We start from the raw sequence: 7619 nt of genomic DNA, 5'->3' as shown, positions 1-7619 counted from the left end.
AGCAACAGCAAAGAACTACAGACCGATAGCACTAACATCCCATATCATAAAAATCTTTGAAAGGGTCCTAAGAAGCAAGATCACCACCCATCTAGAAACCCATCAGTTACACAACCCAGGGCAACATAGGTTTAGAACAGGTCGCTCCTGTCTGTCTCAACTATTGGATCACTACGACAAGGTCCTAGATGCACTAGAAGACAAAAAGAATGCAGATGTAATATATACAGACTTTGCAAAACCCTTCGACAAGTGTGACCATGGCGTAATAGCGCACAAAATGCGTGCTAAAGGAATAACAGGAAAAGTCGGTCGATGGATCTATAATTTCCTCACTAACAGAACACAGAGAGCAATAGTCAACAGAGTAAAGTCCGAGGCAGCTACGGTGAAAAACTCTGTTCCACAAGGCACAGTACTCGCTCCCATCTTGTTTCTCATCCTCATATCTGACATAGACAAGGATGTCAGCCACAGCACCGTGTCTTCCTTTGCAGATGACACCCGAATCTGCATGGCAGTGTCTTCAATTGCAGACACTGCAAGGCTCCAGGCGGACATCAACTAAATCTTTCAGTGGGCTGCAGAAAACAATATGAAGTTCAACGATGAGAAATTTCAATTACTCAGATATGGTAAACACGAGGAAATTAAATCTTCATCAGAGTACAAAACAAATTCTGGCCACAAAATAGAGCGAAACACCAACGTCAAAGACCTGGGAGTGATAATGTCGGAGGATCTCACCTTCAAGGACCATAACATTGTATCTATTGCATCTGCTAGAAAAATGACAGGATGGATAATGAGAACCTTCAAAACTAGGGATGCCAAGCCCATGATGACACTCTTCAGGTCACTTGTTCTATCTAGGCTGGAATATTGCTGCACACTAACAGCACCTTTCAAGGCAGGTGAAATTGCTGACCTAGAAAATGTACAGAGAACCTTCACAGCGCGCATAACGGAGATAAAACACCTCAATTACTGGGAGGGCTTGAGGTTCCTAAACCTGTATTCCCTGGAACGCAGGCGGGAGAGATACATGATTATATACACCTGGAAAATCCTAGAGGGACTAGTACCGAACTTGCACACGAAAATCACTCACTACGAAAGCAAAAGACTTGGCAGACGACGCAACATCCCCCCAATGAAAAGCAAGGGTGTCACTAGTACGTTAAGAGACCATACAATAAGTGTCAGGGGCCCGAGACTGTTCAACTGCCTCCCAGCATACATAAGAGGGATTACCAACAGACCCCTGGCAGTCTTCAAGCTGGCACTGGACAAGCACCTAAAGTCGGTTCCTGACCAGCCGGGCTGTGGCTCGTACGTTGGTTTGCGTGCAGCCAGCAGTAACAGCCTGGTTGATCAGGCTCTGATCCACCAGGAGGCCTGGTCACAGACCGGGCCGCGGGGGCGTTGACCCCCGGAACTCTCTCCAGGTAAACTCCAGGTAAGGGCCCGCAAGGGGCAGGACCAAAACCGCAGAGGGGCAAAAAAGCTCGAATGACACATGTGAAATCCTCACCTCCCATTCCATATTTACACCCTCGGACATTTACACCACATTCCAGATCTAACAGGCTCTTCTTAGCTATCTTTACAACACTCCCTTAACAATCTCAGATGCGCAAAAAAAAAAAAAACTGCTCCTCGCTTTTCTTCCTACGAACTACCTCGGCCGTTTACCTCTTCATCTGCTACTGTCGCAGAGATACGTGTTCACTCTCATTCCTCTCCTATCCTCTCTTTCTCAGGCACACACACTGTAAGCCAGATCTGCAGGAGTTAACACAGTGCTTGGCCAACCTCTCATGATCCTTGGAGAGCTTTACAACCATAATAGAGACTTTGTACCAGGTAAGCACCAAAGAAAGAAAGCTCCTTTTTAAAGTTTCATAAAGTAATGCAGTAGTCGGAAACAAAAACAAGCCGGTAATGTGTATGGATATATATTTTTTGGATTTTACTTCATTTGGGAACTGTTATGACAACAAATAATAACAAATATAACAATATAAATGTAGAAGCTAGGCATTAAAACAGCCTACATGGAGTGCAAATCAGCGCTCCATATAACACATGGACAAGCAATAATTATGAAATTATGAAGAGTAATTCTAGATGAATTGATTGAAGAGGCTAATTGTGATCAGCAATGAATGGCGGTGATGACAATCTTTGGGAAACAAGTGTTAAGAGATTGGGAGAAAATATAGAAGAATATGAAAAAAGACAAAATTTAGCCTCATTCGTAAAATGCGGTAGAGGGAGATGAAATGATATTAATGTTTTACACGAGTCCCCAACGGGGAACGCTTGGTTAAAATATTAGGAACAGACTGACACGAGTATAAATTGATGCATTAGTTCGTTATGGATGAAATACTTCATCAGTGTAACATTAAGACTGTCTGAAAATTGCTGTATTTTCGTGTGTTATATCTGTAGCAAATGTATGATGACTCTCAGACCAGAGGGAGAAGTGTGTGCAAACAGAGGAGAGTGGATAGTGAGAGACTTGTATTACACCGAGCCATCTGTACAGCCACACCCTTCAAAAGATGAGGGGAGGACAGAGATGCCTTGATGGCGAAGGGCTCCTGATCTCAGAAATTGGAGCTAATGACCCCTTGCCCTGGCACTCTCTGACCCATAAGGGTTCAGCATTTTCCCTTGAATATACTGTACCAATATATATATATATATATATATATATATATATATATATATATATATATATATATATATATATATATATATATATTCATTGGTACAGTATATTCAAGGGAAAATGCTGAACCCGTATGGGTTAGAAAGCGACTGTAATATGTATATTACAGCCAGAATGTTTCAGTGGGTTATTCTGTTTAATTATTTATTCCTTGTAGTATAAAGTTATCAGGAAAGTTGATTTAACATGTCACGTGTGACCAGAAACTTTAGTGTATCAGTGTTATAAACGTTCACATTGAACAGCACTGACAACAGAGGATTGTGGACTGAGGCTTGAAGCTCATGCCTGAGTGTCTCTCAAGCTTGAAGTTCATGCTTGAGTGTCTCTCAAGCTTTGTGAAATCAGCCTTTGAGTGACAACCTCATGGTTTTGCATTGTTGTTTACTTAACCATTAGAATTGCGTGGTTCTGTTTTTAAGCTTGTCATAATGATCTTTTAAGTAAGTAATGTGACAACAGTTCGCATGAAAAAACACGTAAAAAATGTAAGCTAATTTACCATGAGTTGTTGCATAAATTTATAATTAAAATATTTCGCGTTTATTAAAAATAATTACTTACTAAGAACTTGAGTGATTTTAGAAGTAATTATATTACTTTATTTTAAGTGTCCGACTCATATTCGTGAGGCGAACATTTACAACTATCTCACGACATTCTCCTAAATTTTCAGGAGGAAACACAAAATAATGACGGGAAATATTTGTTCCTGATCTGCAGGGAAGAGTCTAGCAACGGACACCTGCAGGGAAAAGGAGTCGGACCGACATTTGGCAGGTCATGTTAGGAAGAACTGGAAGTGAGGGTTAACGAGGATCTCTGCCCCCTTCCTCCTTTCCTGTGAGTGTCCTGTGAGAGGTTTCCAGGGTTCCTCGCCCCGTGACACCTGTGGGAAAAAGATTCCGTTAATGAGACGCGTTAGTATTACACAAAGACTTGTGTTTAGTGGAGGCTGTGACTGGTGGTAGCTGAGTGACGAGGGTCTGTTGGTGATTGTGGTGGTGAGGGTCTGTTGGTGACTGTGGTGGTGAGGGTCTGTTGGTGGCTGAGGTGGTGAGGGGTCTGTTGGTGGCTGAGGTGGCGAGGGTCTGTTGGTGGCTGTGGTGGTGAGGGTCTGTTGGTGGCTATGGTGGTAAATGTCTGTTGATGATTGTGGTAATGAGGGTCTGTTGGTGGCTGTGGTGGTGAGGGTCTGTTGGTGGCTGTGGTGGTGAGGATCTGTTGGTGGCTATGGTGGTGAGGGTCTGTTGGTGGCTGTGGTGATGAGGGTCTGTTGGTGGCTGTGGTGGTGAGGGTCTGTTGGTGGCTGTGGTGGTGAGGGTCTTTTGGTGGCTGTGGTGGTGAGGGTCTGTTGATGGCTGTGGTGGTGAGGGTCTGTTGATGGCTGTGGCGGTGAGGGTCTGTTGATGGCTGTGGTGGCGAGGGTCTGGTATTCTGGTCACCTTTGTGGGAATATATAGGGTATCTCTGAGTGCTAATATGGGTATGTTTGGGTGCCAATTTGTGTTGGTGCCAGGGTGGGTATGTGATTGGTTCCAGCATGGATATATGTGGCTGCCAGGGTGGGTATGCCTGGGTGCCACAGTGTGTGAGGTTGCCTTTGTAGGTATGTGCGGGTGCCAGAGTGGGTATGTGTAGATGCCAATGTTGGTATGTGTGGGAATAGCTGTGGCTGTAGATATTATTTAACAATAATGACAATAACAACCGCAAGAGGTTGAAAACTGAGACACATGTGCAACATCTGGGTATCGTTAATGTAGACGCTTCGTCATCCAGTGGCTTTATCAATACAAATTCTAGAACATAATTTGAAGGCAGAAGAACTATATACAAAAGATGAGGTAATCAGTCCCTCAGCCTTGGAGTTGGGGTGTAGAGCACCGTAGTCTGAAGATTCTGGGGCAGAGGCATTCTTGTACAGCTTGTCAGACACTGCAACATCATGGAATCTTGGTTCAAAGGACATCTACATGACGTTCTTCACGGCTACTACAACCACTACTACTACAACTTACCCATCCCTTTGAGTATGACCTACTTTCACTGGGGAATCCCTCCTACCAGTGACTGTGTCCTCGTCTGCTACCCGTCCCAATCCACCTGACGTTAGTATATAAGCCCCAGTCTCCTTGCCTCTGCCCCAGAATCTTCAGACTACGGTGCTCTACACACCACCTCCAAGGCTGAGGGACTGATTACCTCATCTTTTGTATATAGTTCTACTGTCTTCAAATAATGTCCTAGAATTTTTATTGATAAAGCCACTGGATGGCGAAACGTCTACAATAAAGATACCCAGATGTTGCATATATGTCTCAGTTTTCATCTTGTCGGTACTGTATACCATTCTTGTACAACTGCAAGAGGTTGGAGGAGTACTAAACATTAGACAACAAACTCTTAAGTATTATTATTATTATTATTATTAATATTATTATTATTATTATTATTATTATTATTATTATTATTATTATTATCATCATATTTAGGTGGAAGCAATAAACCCGCAGGGGAGTCATACACCGCCTGGGAAATGGAAGGCAATCAAGTTCGATCCACGGAAGGGAAAAACATATGTTCTATATAATACATGGAACATGTGTTATGTACAGTACCTACAACATGTGCTATGTACAGTACCTGCAGCATGTGTTATGTACAGTACCTGCAGCATGTGTTATGTACAGTACCTGCAGCATGTGTTATGTACAGTACCTGCAGTATGTGTGATGTACAGTACCTGCAGCATGTGTTATGTATGGTAACTGCAACATGTAATATGTGTTATGTACAGAAACTGAAACATGATGTGTTTTATAGTCATTGTGGATTTAAAAGAGTCTAGAGTCGTCTTGTAACAATTTAATGTGCATCCTGCAATGCAACGTGGTTCTTTAGTATTGCAATGCTATATATTCCTGTAGTGTTGCAATGCTCCGTGTTCCTGTAGCGTTGCAATGTTCCGTGTTCCAGCAGTCTTGCAATGTTCCGTGTTCCAGTAATCTTGCAATGTTCCGTATTGCTATAGATTTGCAGTGTTCCGTATTGTTGCAACGTTCCATGTTGCTGTAGCGTTGCAGTGTTTAATGCTGCTGTAGTGCAGCAGTGTTCCGTGTTTGTGTAGTGTTGTGGTGCTCCGTGTGTGTGTGTGTATATGAGGTCGCCTTGCAGTGTTGCTAGCATCTTAATAATGTTGCAGTGCACGATGGTTTTAATTATATTCCAGTGAGGCTGTGATTATCAGCAGTTACTGTAACTGTAAGATGTGTTCGCTGTATCGGGTGGACTTTAGTGTCTAAGTACGATTTACATGATGAACTTCATTGTTTTAGAAAGTACGATTTACAGTGTGAATTTCGTTGTTTTACACAATAAAATTGACCTGAGCAGACCGTATTTGCACGCCACTCAAGGGAGGAGCTTTGTTGCCGGTGTAGGGGCTCGTGATCCAAGGAAGTGGACTTTTCTGCTTCCTTGCACTAAACCTGAATGTCTTCTATTCCCAGAGAACTAAGTGATTCCTACGAGTTTAGCGCTTACCCTCATTAAAAAATAATAAAAAATGTATTTGAACAGTTGCGCTGAATAATTTTTATTGTTAGTGTTTTTGTTGTTGTTGTTGTTGTTGTTGTTGTTGTTGTTGTTGTTGTTGTTGTTGTTGTTGTTGCTGTTGTGTTGCTGTTGTTGGCGGCAGTGATTTACTTTAGTCAGAAGAGGTGTCCCGTGGCTGGGATGGTAGTGCACTCACCTCACATACTTAGGGTCTGTGGTTCAATCCCCGGCATACCTGGAGTATAACTGGAATGTGTGTCGGGGGTCAACGCCCCCGCGGCTGGTCCACGACCGACATGTTTCCTTACACCTGCCTTCCTGGTTGGTTCATCTTACAGTAAGTACCTGGGTGTTAGTCGACTGGTGTGGGTAGCATCCTGGATGGTGATAGTATACCTGAGATGTTGTTGGGTTTGTCAGGGGAATGATGGTTTAATGAAAACACTCGTAGGTAGTTATGGAGGAGCATATTACTCCTCCATAACTAAAGTAGTTCCTTCTACTAAAGTCATAGTTCCTACTACTAAAGTGGTAAGGACTATGACTCAAGAAATCGTAGGGACTATCTATGTAAGTGTATAAGTTTACTACACAAGTATGACTGTTGACATAGCTAGGCCTGGGCTTTGACATGAGCTGAGGTAAGATAACGGCTCTTAACCTATAAAATTGGTTTGTGTACAAAAAAGGTGTTTAAAACATTAATTAGACATATACTGTACATTCAGCTTTATAAGTCGACTTCTTCCAAACCACTGGTGTTACCTTCCATTTCCATGGATCAAACATGATTTGCTTCCATTCGCCAGGCCTTCTATGACTCCTTCGACTTTAGTGCTTTCCCCCGTGGTAATAATATTAACTAAGCCGCGATACACCTCATCTAACACAACAACTACATCAAGTCTTACTTCATATTTTAGACAAAACGAAATACATTTATTTTCGTTACATCTACGAGAACCACCACAACACAACTCTACGTCACGCTAACCACCCTAAGTGAAGACACAACTGTTTATGGGTAAGCTACGTCATCACAGCATCAAAGTGATGTTCACCCCAGGAGAACTTGTCCATTCCTCAGCTAACACAGGCTTATTATAACAGGACTAAGTTCATCTTTGTTACACTTACAGCTTGGTCATGGAACCCAGCGGCAGGAGCGGTTATCACCGCCCCAGAGGAGCAGAAGCAGCAGCAGAAACAGTAGCGGCGGCGGGGACGGCGGCGGCGGCAGCAACAGCAGCAGCGGCGGCGGTAGCAGGGGTAAGTGCGGGAAGGCATGGATGGGGTCGTCGCCCTCGGGAAACCCACCAGC

The 7619-nt window shown here is 43.2% G+C and overlaps 1 long non-coding RNA gene across 1 annotated transcript in view; it reads right to left on the bottom strand.

Annotated features, from left to right (window-relative positions):
* Positions 1-1942: 1942 nt before the first annotated feature.
* LOC138853804 (uncharacterized) overlaps positions 1943-7619 on the bottom strand; it is a 16771-nt gene continuing 11094 nt past the window's right edge. Inside the window, exons 2-3 of the long non-coding RNA XR_011392973.1 lie at positions 7436-7619; positions 1943-3629 (exon numbers count right to left, since the gene is read on the bottom strand). The exon at positions 7436-7619 is cut by the window's right edge and continues 130 nt beyond it. This is a non-coding gene — a long non-coding RNA (uncharacterized lncRNA). The remainder of the gene's footprint in view (positions 3630-7435) is intronic.

The sequence above is a fragment of the Cherax quadricarinatus genome, chromosome 40, assembly GCF_038502225.1.
Source record: "Cherax quadricarinatus isolate ZL_2023a chromosome 40, ASM3850222v1, whole genome shotgun sequence".
NCBI lineage: Eukaryota > Metazoa > Arthropoda > Malacostraca > Decapoda > Parastacidae > Cherax > Cherax quadricarinatus.
This window is presented reverse-complemented; position numbering and strand designations above follow the sequence as displayed.